Raw genomic sequence first — 14,770 nt, forward strand, 5'->3', positions numbered from 1 at the left:
TGGTCTCAAAATGACCCCCCATCCACGACTCTCTGTGCACAAGAATTTTCAGAATGATAGCTTCAAAAACAACGTAGTTATGCGCGATTATTTGCCGCAATGCAATCCTATGGCGAAATGTTTTCAAGATGGCGACCGGAGCGCTCCGCCTGAACTCGGAGCTCCGAAAAATGGGCGCTTCTCTTCGCCTTGCTTCTAGGGGGTCCGCGGTCCGCTCCTACTCCGCCTCTGGGTAAGGCGGAGCAGGCCAATCCGCTACTGCTTCTACGCTCCTAATCGGAGCGGAGCACATCCCTAGTAATGATCACTTGCTTTGTATGCAGAGAGCAGATGCAAATTTTGGGCCCAAGCCTGTATTTCTACTTTTCCAGGTTCCTCAGTTTTTATTTATTTTGCCGTATTTATAGCTCATCTGGCTTAAAAACAAAACAAAACTGAAACAAAATTGTGATCAGGAAAAAAAACCTATATTGAAAGCAGGCAATAACAGTTCAGCAGAAATTATTACATTGTTTTCTGTTTCATTTTTGCTGACCACCTCTTAATTGGGAAATGCTTGACATTTGAAATCTAAAGTATCCTTCTGGTAATCATAAAGGAGATAGTGATGGGGGGGGAGACTTATGCAAAGAAATCCTCCTAAAATTAATGAAATCAACACATTTTTGAGATATAAATTTACTTCCAATTTGTTGATGAAAGCAATTTCCCCCTTAGCAGTCAACTTGAAAGGATGAGTTGACTTCCATCATCCTTCTGCACTTGGTCATAATTCTCCTTAAGAACTAAAGTGTGTTAAGAAGCCAATGATGTAGCTGCAAGATTGCCCCAGCAGTGTAGAATTTTACAGTGGATTTTTCTTTTATTTTCTTCTTCTTCTTCTTCTTCTTCTTCTTCTTCTTCTTCTTCTTCTTCTTCTTCTTCTTCTTCTTCTTTTTAAAAAAGATGCTTTGCTTTGCATAAACATTCCCAGTTTCCCTTTGGGTACTTGCATATGTTTCCACTAAAAACATTTCAGTTCAAACCCTTGACGGGAGTTCTCCAGTATTACATCTGCAAGCCCCAACCAGCTCTCCCATAGGATGCTGATGCTGATAAGTGGATTCAAAGGTTACGTCCCATCCCCCGGGGCCTCTTTATTTCAACAGTACTCTTCTCCAGCGGCCCAGTGAAGTATTCATGTGGTGGGCAGGGCAGGACAGCCCCCCCCTTCTCCAAACCCGAGACTAACGTCTCTCATTCTGTTTCCTGCCACCTTGAATAAGACAGAATCAATAGACACAGGGCCATAATTAGAGAAATACAGCTGTGTTGCATTTCCAAACATGTACAGTAATAACACACACTGGAGAGGTTTGAGCCAACACACTCTTAAAAGCCCTGTTTTCCATAGGGTTGGATGCTATATACGTGTGCTTTTTATTTCAGTCTTAATGAGCCAAAAAACCCTACTTTCAAGAAAATCCAAACAGATGAAAATAAATTAACTGGAGACCTACAGCAACCCTCTGTACCAAATTATTCAACACTCTGCTCTGCAAGGCAAGAGGGAAGGAAAGCTGACCTCACAAAACTTGTCATAAGTTTCGAACGGTCCTCACAGGATAGGATGGGCTCTCTCAGGAAACCCATGCTAACGTGGAGATGCTCCATGTTAGTGGTGGCCAAATTTGTTGACACACTGTCACAGTTCAAGCCCAAACTATAAAACATGCCCACCCTGTTGTGCCTGCTACTCTACATATGGAACTCCTGTAGCTACCTCTGTTTTGGTTGGATGTTAGCTGACAGGAAATAGGAAGCAATGAAGACCTGGACAACCAGGCAGCCAGGCAGGGATGTTGGAGTGTAGGCCCAACAGAGCCTTCGCCTGGCCCACAAGAGCTCCTGCTCTTCCTATAATGTTAAAGGATCATGTTCATTTATCCACACTTACCTGAGAGTAATTACCATGGAAGTCAATAGGACTTACCTCTGAGTAGACCTTCATAGAATTGGACTGTTAATCTAGGATATTACTAAATGTTGTGCCTCAGTAGTACCGAATCCTGATACTTAAACACTGGGCAGAGTGATCTGCGTGTGTGTTTGTGTCTGGCTTCTGGATGATGCAAGCATGCAAGGGCAATAGACGGACATGCGACACGCATGCATGTGCCTTGTGATGTTCACGGCACAGAGGGTTGAGGCTGGGGGAACCCTTGTTATTTCGCTGGCACTCACCCACAAAATTCTAGCAACATGTCTCCTGTCAGGCACGTGACTCCATTGGACTGGGCCAATCCAACTTTCAACTCTTATCCCTGTATATATTGTTGCTGCTATGTGGACACATCTTTTAGTGGCAAGAACATTTGAATCTCCCCTCTGTGTGCAAATGTGAGATTATGTGTTCTTAGAGATCTTTAGAAGAAGCACAAGGAGTGTTGTTGTTGTTGTTAACTAGGAATTACTTTCTGCTTCAAATACTCAGCACAACAACAGATATGTCTGCGAATTGACACCTTGCCCATCTGTCTATATAGAAGGTGGGACGGCATGTTACTGCTTTCTGCCATTCCACCCTAACTCAGAGGGGTTTATTTCCTGCTCCATCAAATGGCAATAGCAGAGTCTCCAGTCCAAATACACACCATCATCACCGTTTTTGACAGCAGTAAATAGAACAGGGGGCATCCTGTGTGCATGCTTGGACACCTTCTTCATTAATGGTTAATATACCATTAAGAAAACTGTTTATTCGTGTTGTCATGGTAAATTCATCTTCACTAGGCTTGTGCAGCTTAGTGTACTACATGAGGAGTAAATACCTTTCCTTTTAAGAAAAGAAGGGGAAAGAAAACTGGATCTACGTTTCTTCTTTTCTCCCAAAGCTCAACTTGCTATAGAGCTGGAATTCCACTCTCCATCTCTGTCCAGCATGTGTGTGTTTTTCTCACATGAAAGCTGCTGCTGCTACCCCGTCAAAGGGGTGGTCCTGATGGTTTCCTGATGCATGCACCATGCCAAAATATACACGGATGTGGCCATTCATACCCTACGATACACTTTTTAAAAAAGCTCATATGCATCTTAGGCCACAGCTAGACCTAAGGTTTATCCTGGGATCATCCAGGGTTCGCCCCTGCTTGAGCACTGGATCCCCTGTGTGTCACCTAGATGAACAGGTTTGACCCCTGCACGATCCAGGGATAAACCTTAGGTCTAGCTATGGCCTTAGTGTCAAAGTAGATGTGACCCAGGAGGTATATGATCAGATACCTTGGCTTTTTAAAAAACGTAAATGTCATTGCATGCAAGGGCTGGAGGCAAATCAGATGGGGTCATGTTACTGGTGAGGGGGCTTAGGCCTTTTCCCTTGCCATTTCCACAACCTAAATGGCCCCTGGTATTAACTGTGATGATGGGGGGATGGGAACAGTACTGTCTGAGTACCTGCCTTTTCCCTCTCCATGGCTAATGGCAGCTTCAGGAAAGGATGCCATTAGGGAAACAGCATAACACCTCATGAGTCATGACCCCAATACACCCCCCTCACTTCACAGCTGCTTTTAACTTAAATCTAAGCAAAGCTGGGCAGCCTGATCATGGATCTTGCATGTTACATTTAGTTTGGCTGCCAGAATAAAGAAATGTATAATAAGGAACAATCTATTCCGCATGTTGTTTGTGATTATCTGCTGTCAGGAAAACTTTCTTATGTACATAAGCATGGATGTAACCTGTGGCAAGTATGGGCTATGGCCCATTCACCATAGATGGAGATCTTCTATAAACAGAAGAAAACAGCTCCTGCCCTGGATCACAGCCTCATGGTAGCTTTCTGCTGACTTCACTGCCTCTGACTGTTATTTTCTCATTTTCTGCAAACTATGTAACACAACTGTATATCACCAAAACACAGTAAACTATTAGCAACCTGTATTGCCAATATCCGCTGATAGCATTTCATGGCATCACAAAAGCTCAGTCAGTAGCTGGGAAAGAAGGAATAAATCAGCTCCCAGATAATTAATTCAATATTTGTAATATATTTTTATCCGAGTGGATGGGTAAAATCCAATATGACACAGGGAGGCTTATGGGGATGACCCTGTTTCCAACCAAAACATCCCGTGCTTCCTGGACCGCTTCTACTTTAGCTGCATCTCCATCCATATGCTGATTAATCAGCACACCTTGATCTTCGACGGCACCACCAACCCGGCCCATCCCAAGCACATTGGCAGCATCGATCCCCACTGCAATGTCTCGGACGTGGTCAGAGATGCTTACAACATGGCCAAGTTGTTGTGTGACAAATACAACTTGGTTTCTCCTGACTGGAGATCCAGGAGGTGAATGCTAACCGGACCAACCAGTCCATCCACATGGTCTACGTCCCATCTCACTTGTACCACATGCTCTTTGAGCTCTTCAAGAATGCCACGAGGGCCACTGTAGAAAGCCACTAGTCCAGCCTAGAGATGTGAAGGGCCAGAAAAAAACCGGGAAAAATCAGGGGGGAACCGTTTTTTTCTGTTTTTCCCCCCCAACGACTTTTTTGTGGTTTTTTCTGAAAAAAATGGGAAAAAAATTAAAAAAAGAAAAAATGGATTATGGGATGTTTTATTTTAGCATGATGAATAAAATGTTTAAGACAAGGTGTTCGAATGTTTACTTCTCTAAATGATTGCTAAAAACTGTACAGTATCAGATTATCACAATTTCTGTGCACCAAGGACAAGCAAGTCCTAGGTTGCAAATTCAGTCCACAACTCTCAAATGCAAGAGCAAGATGCATTTCTGCCTCTAGGGGGCACTGCCACTGAAGCAGAGACTGAAACTGATAGTGATAGCCATAGGCCAGAAATTGAGTCGGATTAAATTTCATGCCTATTCATTGAATCTTGGTCCCCACTTTTTGTCAGTTTTTCTTATGGGAATGGGTGCTTTATGTCTGCTTGACACTATAGTGGTCTTGCAGAGACATAAATAATTTTCTTTGTTACTAATGTTGATGGTTTCCTCTGTTGTTGTTGTTTTTAAATTGTTTTTTGCCTGCTCCTCATAAACTGGCAAAACCAAAGAGGTTCCTTACAGTTCAGGTGTTCCTAACAGTTCAGGAGCTTGTAGCTCCATTTGTTATAAAAATAAAAAAGTAAATTCAATTTGTAATAATTGTTTAAATACACTGTACTTTTAATATTCCAAATGTAATAATTGTATGCCAAACCAACTTGAACTTAATTACATCTTATGTTCCTAAAGTAACAAAGTGACTTTCAATTTCTAAAAAGTGCTAATATTGCATTATTTCAATTTCCCCCAAAATTTCTGTTTTCCCCGTGAAAAAGACGGGAAAAAGACCAGTTTTTTCCATGACTTTAAAATTTCCAGAAATTTTACATCTCTAGACATTGCCACCCATCAGGTAGCCTTGGGGCAAGAGGACTCTCCATCAGGAAAAAATCTCTCTGATTACACATTGGAGAATTAAAATTCATGAGATGAAAATATTGCAGCCACCTTACTGGCAAAGTGACACAAAGTGCAAACTATCCATGTAATTTCAGCCACTTCTGCCCATGTAGTGTGAATCAGGAGGGAAAACTGTTTGTTTTATACTTTGAATGGTTTTAATTTTTATGAACTCCCCAGAGAGCTTCAGCTATTGGGCAGTATAAAAATGCAATAAATAAATAAATAAATAAATGTAAGTCCTACTTAGAACAGACCTATTGAAATGACTAATACTTCATTTAGTAAATGACTATGTGTACATGGATGGATCAAACATGTGAATGTGTACATGGATGGATCCAACATGTCCTAACTGGAATAGACCAATTGAAATAAATGGAACTTAAGTTAGACTAACTTAAGTCCCATTTATTTCAATTGGTCTATTCCAATTGGGACATGTTGGATCCATCCATGTACACACACACCTTCATCCCACCTACACTTTTGTTCTGGTTTCCCCTTGAATTACCCCACTTCGGTTATATAGCATATGAAAGCTTGCAAACTTACACCTCTGCTGTAGTGCATTGCTGTGATCCATTGAGGTTCACTCGTATACCTTGTTTTCGCTGTCGCCTCCACCCATTGATCTCCTTTGTGCCTCCCCCTACAGTTCATTGGTTGGTGGTAGTTGGACACCGCACCCTCCCTCCCTACATTTTTATTACCTGTTGCCTAGGCTATAGCCATTTCCCTAGTCCTGCCTGGAGGCTCCCTCCCTCCCTCCATGGCTCCTCCTTAGGAAAAGCTCCCAGGCATGGAAAGAGGGGAAATCTTTCCAGCTCCCCAGTCCCATTTCTCTCCCCTCCAAGCACAGACCAAGGGGCAGCATATCATGTTAGCAGTTGAAATCAATGGGATTTACTTTTGAGTAAAGTAAATACCATTGAAGATGCACAGCTTTGCATGTTCAAAGGAATGGAAGTGCGATCCCATATTCCTTTGCACTAGCAGACTATAAGCGCTAAAGTGTTTGAGGGAGGAAATTTTAAAAAAATCATCAAAAATCAACAAATGACCCCATCTGATTCAAATTCAGCATGCTAAAAGCCCTTCTTAAGACCTACCATTGTGCCAATTTGGAGCTCTTTATTTTTAAAACATACACAGATGTAAGCATTTGTTTAATTTCTATTTTAAAAACCATAAAAGATCAATGGATGATCCAATCAGATTCAAATTTGGCATGCTAAAAGCCCTCCTTAAGACCTACCACTGTGCCAATTTGGATCTCTTTATCTTTAGCAAGGAGGGTGCATTTAAAGTAAAAATGGAGGAAGTAGGAGGAGGAAGGATTTGAATTGGCAATTAAAAACACCTGCTAGAGCAAGACACACCCTTTCTTTCATCAGCAATTCCACCCCTTGAAAACACGCCCACAGAACACCAGATTCTAAATGAGGAATGGAAGTATATGTTGCAGTTTGAGCGGTGTGCTTTTGCACTACTGGAAGAACCAGACTTACTGCACACCGAAATATGTCGGGGGGGGGGGGGCAGAACAACCGCAATCACAGCAGGACATGGACTGGGGCATCAGAGTACTTCACCGTGACAGCAGATTATAAGACAGACAACATCAGAGTCCTTTGCATGCAATTCGCCGCCGCGGCAGAGTATAATGCTCTTATGATAAAGCTCACATACACTTCTTTAAGATGTTTCCTGGTGAATTGTCATGATGTTTAAATAAGAAGCAAATAATGCCAGAATATTTTATATATGTAAAAATGTATATTCTGCCTTTCAAACACATATTCAAGATTCCTTGCATCCAAGTAATAATGACTGGTAAAATTCACTTATTTATTTTATATATGTTAAAATGTATATTCTGCCTTTCAAACAAATACTCAAGATGCTTTGCATCCAAGTAATAATGAGAAAGGCATAAAAATAAGATAAACAGGGGGGAAATTACAAAAGAGCCCTGACTACATTGAAACAAACAGTAGCAAAGAACAATAGAAAGTTTTCTATATACATGGGCATCTGGTTGGCCACTCCGTGAACTGAATGCCAGACTCGATAGGCCTTTGTTCTGATCCAGCATGGCTCTCCTTGTGCCTTTATCTACTATAGCATCAGTCTTTAACAACAGTTATATTATTACCAGGTGCTTGGCAAAATAAAGAACTCTTTGCAACTCTGCTAAACCCATAGTGAGTGAGTGTCAGATGGACTTGCCTTGATAAGGCATTCTCTATTTTGGGGTGACGATAGAAAATCTGGATTTCCACAGAGGTTCATAGATGAGGGGGGCATGAAGAGGGGTCGATTCAAATATCACAAGTAAGCAGGTGCAGCATGTCTACTCACAAGAAAGCAGGACAAACTACAGAAGTAAGCAAAAGGGAATCACGCTGCTAATTCCTCCCCAGGCTCTGCCCCCTCTCCCCTGCAGATAAAAGCTCTTATCTCCAATCAGCAACTTATTGAAGATAAGAGCTTTCCCCTGCCAGTAGAGGGGCCAGGGCCTGCAGAGGAAGCTGGTGGGCCAAATGAGGAATCTGCCATGGGGTGCGGGTTCCCCATACCTGCTTTAGGTGATAGTTGGAGGGTAGAGGCAAATGTACATTCATCTACTATGCTAATACTTTTACTGCATAGGTAAGTGTCTGCAGGTGCTAGGTTACTACTGTGTGATGTGTACTCCCGTCCATGTTTCAGCCATTGGTATGAAGAACAGCAGATTCCAAGATGTGAACCTTGAGTTGAACTCATTAGAGTCTACACTGCTTTGGGAGAAGCCCAACATCTTGTTTGTGAAGCAAGCTTTTTATCACTGCGCTGCTGCTTGTTAAGAGAACTTCTAAAGCTGCGGCCTGCTTAGGCTATCTGGAGCCTGAGTGATTATACACATGTGCTTGGATAACCGCCAACACCAAAGCTGTCCCCTTTTCAGCGTTGATGTTTTCCTGATAAAGGGAGATGCTTTTCAAAGACTCATGCAAGCTCTCAGAGACAGGGCAACTCTTACTACTCCCACGGGGACTATGAACTCTCAATAAATTACCCTCAGAATGTGTTTTTGATGTTAGCGTTACCTCGAGTCCCTATCACAGCTGCTGTTGGCATACAATAAAGTGGCATTGTAAGGAGCCAGACCTCCTGAGAGAGCCATGCAGCAGGGCAGTGTTCTGCTGAAACCTTGAAGTAAGAGGGGGTAAGAAGTGTTTTTATGCAGGCCCTGTTCTTTAACGCATCATTATGCTGAAGTGAGCTGGTCTCATGATGTTACCACTGATCATGGCTTGGTCGATTGTGAATCTGGGAAGTGGCCCCTTTCCCCCCTCCCCAAAACCATCATATCAAAGAATGAACAACCATTTGAATAAACAGGAGTTGAATGAACAGTCATTGGTTCACTTGTGCCGTTTCATTTTTTACCCGGCAGCCATCAAACTGAAGCAGAGGGCAAGATGAAGCAGCAGAGCCTTTCCATCAGCTCCTAAGGCTCCTCCCCTCCCTTAATGGCTGTTTCTGTTCCAGCTGGCCATAATAAGAACTACTATTTTTTCTTCATTTGTTTATTTATGATGTTTTATCCTGCCCAATAGCTGAAGCTCTCTGGCCAGTTCACAACTTTAAGAACTGGTGCCTGCGTTTGCTGTTGTTGTCTTCCTCCTTCCTCATGCTCCCCCACTACTGTGTCATGTAATTCAGATTGTAAGGCTGCAGGGAAAGACTGATGTGTTTTATTGATTACTAGCTGATATACCGGGCATTGCTTGGGCCCCCTAAGCTATATGTCTGTGAGGTAATCATCTTAAAGTAATAGGCTGGATTTTTTATGCTGCATTTCCCCCCGTTATAACTAAACTACAGCAGTCTAAGACAGATGCAGGAATTACTGAATAAAGTTTATGATTTTTATGTAGAAGCCTAACTTAGGGTGACCATATGGAAAGGAGGACAGGGCTCCTGTATCTTTAACAGTTGCCTAAAAAAGGGAATTTCAGCAGGTATCATTTGTATGCATGCAGCACCTGGTGAAATTCCCTCATCATCACAACAGTTAAAGCTGCAGGAGTTATACTAGATTGAGCAGATATAAAAGAGTGCAGGGCTCTTGCAGCTTTAACTGTTGTGATGAAGAGGGAATTTCATGAGGTGCTGCATGCATACAAATGACACCTGCTGAAATTCCATTTTCTAGGCAAGTGTTAAAGATACGGGAGCCCTATCCTCCTTTTCATATAGTCACCCTAGCCTAACTATACCATTGAAACAGAAGAGTGAATGGAGGAATGACTGATTGCTGAAGCCAGAATGGAATGGTGGGCGGGGTGAATGACAGTTGGGGAAAGTCAGGTAGAAGGAGAACAAAGACAGTTAGCGAGAGGTCAGGAAAGTGGGAGCTGAGTTAGAATTGAGAGATAGTGACCTGGATTGCACATAGTAACCTAGTTTGCTAACCCATGCTTATTTAAAATCAGCCACTCTACATGCCAGTACTACACCTTCCTTTTATTAAAACAGCATCTGCAATGGGTGGATTCTGTATGGGAACTAAAACTACAATTTCAGATGACTAGCCAGTTTTCTCCCCTGGCCTCAGGGAGGTTAGAAATTATTTTCCCACCCCCCTTTGCCAGAGCTACACCTTCTAGGTGAGAAGGGAGGCCTTCCTGTGTCATCCCTGCCTGCAAATGCACAACTCCAAAGGAGAACTGTATCTCGCCCACAAGTCTCAGATCCCTAAGCAGCAAGCCACAGTAAACACCAGGATGCTCACCTACCCTATCCTGCCCCAGGCTTTTCCACACTTGCCTGCCACATGAGAGTGACAAGCCTCGCGTGTGGCCACTTACTTTCACATGCTCAGGTTAGCTTGACACAGATCATTTCCAGCATCAGAAACGTGAATTCCATCTGCCCTAATGAATATGGGCTGCCCAATACAAAGAAAGGCCATGTCTTGCTACTGCTTCTGATGGCCTCAAAATGGCTGAGAGGGCTGGCTCTGTGCGTGGGAAAGCTATAACGTGACCTGGGCCCCCATGCAATGTGCACTGCACATGGGCATGCCCACAAGCTGCAATGTCTCCCCTCCCCCACTGTCATGCTCACAACACTGTCAGGCTCACAGAGAGCTTCGGCTATTGGGCGGTATAAAAATGTAATAAATAAATAAATAAATAAATAAAACACACACACACGCCATGCACCAGCTGAAGTCAGCATGGAGGAATGGGAATGGTGAGCTAATGGGGAGGGTTGATGGATGAAGAAAATCGGCTGCTTCCTCCTCGTGTTTCTTATTTCTATCACTTCACTACAGGTTGAATGCAGAGTGATCCTTTAGGTATCGTATTGTTATTCCTTCTGGGAGGTCTCCATAAACACCATCATGGGCAATAATGCCCTCTCTTTGGCAGTTATTTTTGAAATAGAATGTGTGGCTGTGTGCATGCATGCGCCTGTTTTGGAAGCTGGCTATGAAAATAATGGAGCAAGCCTTTCATTACTTAACTGAAATTTCAGACGTTTGTTAAAAGCCAGACATTGCCTAGACTTTCCTGGAGCGTGTCACGATCACCAATTTCCAGTACAGGCATTTGTAAAAGAAAGCCATCAATGCACACAGGGCAAATGAAGCCAGTTCTACCCTGTGATTATGTGCACCTCCAAACACGTTGGGGAAAATACTATTAACTGACTGATTTGTAGGTCTAATGGTGTTTTGGTGCTTTCCCCCTTATCACTCGGGAAGCTGTGTGTGAAAAAGCAGAACAAAATACCATGTGGCTCAACGCTTCCAGCCGTGATGATCATATTCTCTGCCCTGTCAGCACACAAAGACCTCCGAGAAAGCCAAGGGTCTGCTCCAGTTCTTTTTTAAAACCACCAAGTGCTTTTAAACTTGATGGATCTTAGAGATGCCTTCCTTATTAGTCCCTCATTACATGCAGAGCAGTGGAAAGCTCAGGACTTACAAGTTTTCGCCAAGGTTCTTGTAAACCCTTGTTTCACTTTTGGTTCATGTGGCTTTCCTCCACACCCACCTCAACTTTGTTCTAGAGTAGTTCTCAAAACACTGCATGAAATGAGATCTACACCAAGCCAGTTTTGTCTGGCTTTAGACCAAACTTTTAAAAAACCTTGTGAAAATAAGACTTGCCCCAGTTGCAAAGTTATAAAAAAGTATTTATTCGTTTCTTAAAGCATGTCTCCCAGATCTACAGTGGGCTCAAATATACAGTGGAAGTAGAAAGCCTCCATTAGTAGGTGCAGATCCTCTGTCAATTATTCTGGCCTAAGAAAATCCTGATGTTGGGGTCCAGAATGCAGTCGGACGTGCGCAATCTAATCTACATATCAACACAGAGTTCCATATCTAAGGATTGGGACTTGTCAACATCGTGCTCTGAGCTATTAGAAAGAGGATGTTTGTAATATACCAAACAATGTTCCCTGCTTCAGTATTTTAAGAACTGATTCTCAGCAACTGTTTTGTGCAAATATGCAAATACGTTATGTGGGATTTACTTGGGATTTACATCACACAGAGAATGAAATGTAGTGGTGCCATTTATTCACTGATTAACTGGGTACCCCATAGCTTCAGCACGTCTTTGCTCACTGTAGAGAACTACTGCTAGCTCTCAGCTGTGCTTTGTGACGGAAAGGGTCATTCTGACAAAAGGGCTTTCAAGAATGATCTTTGTGTGGATCCCTTGATTAATTAGTCCACAATTAGCGTGTGATTAACGAGTGCTGTGATTGTTAGCCACCTTGACCACCATTTTGGTAGAAAGGCAGGGTACAAATAACTAAATAATGCCTTGATTAATTATCTTTCAAGGTCTCAGCCCCAGGATGAAAGGCACTAAGGGCCATCAGCTACCACAAACAGGTTTTAGGTGACCATATCGAAAGGAAGACAGGGCCCCCGTGTCTTTAACAGTTGTATTGAAAAAGGAATTTCAGCAGCTGTTATTTGTATGCATACTGCAAATGGTGAAATCCCCTCTTCATCACAACAGTTAAAGCTGCAGGAGCCCTGCCCTCTTTTGTATCTGGTCACTCTAATATAGCTCCTGCAGCTTCAACTGTTGTGATAAAGAGGGAATTTCAACAGGTGCTGCATGCATACAAAGGACACCTCCTGAAATTCACTTTTCTATACAACTGTTAAACATACAGGTGCCTTGTCCTCCTTTCTATATGGTCACCCTAAATTACACAGAATTGGACAGCAAAAACGTAGGGCTGAAATTAACTTACTTTCTAGATCTGTCACCTCCCTTCCCACAACAGGTACTTAAGGCAACTAGGAAGCAGCAACAGAGACTATCAATGTTAATAATAAAATATTGAACCAATGCCGTATCTTAAAAATAAAACCTGTCATTAAAAGAGATGAGGTGGCTTCCCAGATGTTGAGATGGCTGAAGCCATGTTTCCAGAAGCCCAGGCTCCCACCGCACTCTCAGAGAAGGAGTGTCTGTAGCCACCTTCCAGATGCCAAGCTACTTGGAAGAGGACTTGAGCTCTATCTCAAAGATGGACGTTTCTTGTTCTGTCCACATAAGTGAGAAGAGCTCCCCGTTTTGCTTGAAGAACCAGGCACCTGGTTAGGATTACACAGGGCTCATTAAACATTCAAAATGTGTGTCCAGCTCCTGGCCACCCCCCCGGATTACTGTTGACAGGTGTTTCCCTGGAGACAGCTTCATTCTTCATGGACACAAGCTGTGTACAGAGGCATGGAAGAGATCAGTGAACGAGAAGAAAGAATCAAATGCTTCTTCTGCTTTTTATTTCTAAGGCTGTGGAAAGGTGGTTGTCTTTGGAGAGGGTAGTTCGTTTATTTTTACTAAATGCTAAATCTTCCATCTCTCTGAGCATTTAAATGTCTTGTTCCACACCCCCACAAACACTTACCCACTGCACTGAGAACTGGAGAAGCTCAGAAAATGCAGAGCCCTTGCAACAAGACAGGATGAGATCAGAATTCCCCACGGGCGTTGGATGGAGCTTGAGGAATGTGATTTACAGTGCAAGTGTTTGCATTAGACAATTGTATAAACCAACCTTTATAGAGGGATCTACTAGGGAGGGGATAGATTATACAATGGGTTTTTGTAGTTGATATAATATCTAAACTTATGTGAATGCTATCATTTGATATAACTGTGGAAGCATCAGGCTAGGCCGGAGCCACAGAGAAACTCGGGTGCAGCCCTCAGTCAAAGAAGAAGGAAGTTCCTGTTAAAGCCACTGTGGCTCATGCACTGGTATCCTCACAACTAGATTGCTTTGGGGCTGCCTTTGAGCCTGGTTCAAGAGCTGCAGTTAGTGCAGAATGCAGCAGCTAAGGTACTTAGTGGGGGCACCTAGTCACGTTCACATTATTCCTACGGTAAAAGAACTGCACTGACTGCCTATTAACTACCAAGCCACATTCAAGATTACATTGCTGACCTACAAAGCCTTAAACAACTTAGGACCAGGATACCTAGCAAACCACCTGCTTCCTATATTATGCACCCAGCCCACCTTTAAGATCTTCAAAGGGGGGCTTGTTGGTCATTCAGCAACCAATAGAATGTCACCATGCAACATTTCAAAAGCAGGCCTTCCCAGTAGTGGTACTGACCTTCTTTAAGGGGGCAAGAGGAGGGGGTGATCACTAAAACAGCTCAAGAGCCCCAGAATGCTAACTGACTGTTCGGAGGGCAGAGGGAATATGGAAAACCTGCAGCTGTCCTCCATCACTCCTGACCTCTAACTATGTCCTAGTAGAGATGGGAGAGAAATACATTTAGTTTGCATTTTAATGCGAACTGACCGAAATTTGCACTTGTAAATCACTATGCAAACTGAAACATTATCCTTCAGAACTCACAGTTCTCCAGATTTTAAAATGGAGGTCTCTAATCAAAACATGCATACAAGTCTTAATATATTAGGGGAAATAACGTTAAAATGCATTATATTAAGAAAAATGCTTTCAAAAATTTGCATATAAGGCAAAAATGGATTTATTGGGAGAAAGGTGCACAAAAATGCTTATTTTCATGTGAAGTTTTTTTTTAAAAAAAATCCTAACGTTTAGATGAACCAAACTTAAGAGTGGAAAAACTCTCCCCTTTCTGGGTTACCAACAGCATTTGTGACACCCATGTCTCACTATTCAAAATGAAACAACTCAAGGCAGAGCTACAGCATAAACCATGACGGGTCAAAAGAGGAGGGTCCTTAGGGTGGCCATTTATGAATTGCCAATTAAGAGGAAATGCATCAGCAAAAAAGACCA

This window comes from Elgaria multicarinata, chromosome 3 (assembly GCF_023053635.1).
Source record: "Elgaria multicarinata webbii isolate HBS135686 ecotype San Diego chromosome 3, rElgMul1.1.pri, whole genome shotgun sequence".
Classification (NCBI taxonomy): domain Eukaryota; kingdom Metazoa; phylum Chordata; class Lepidosauria; order Squamata; family Anguidae; genus Elgaria; species Elgaria multicarinata.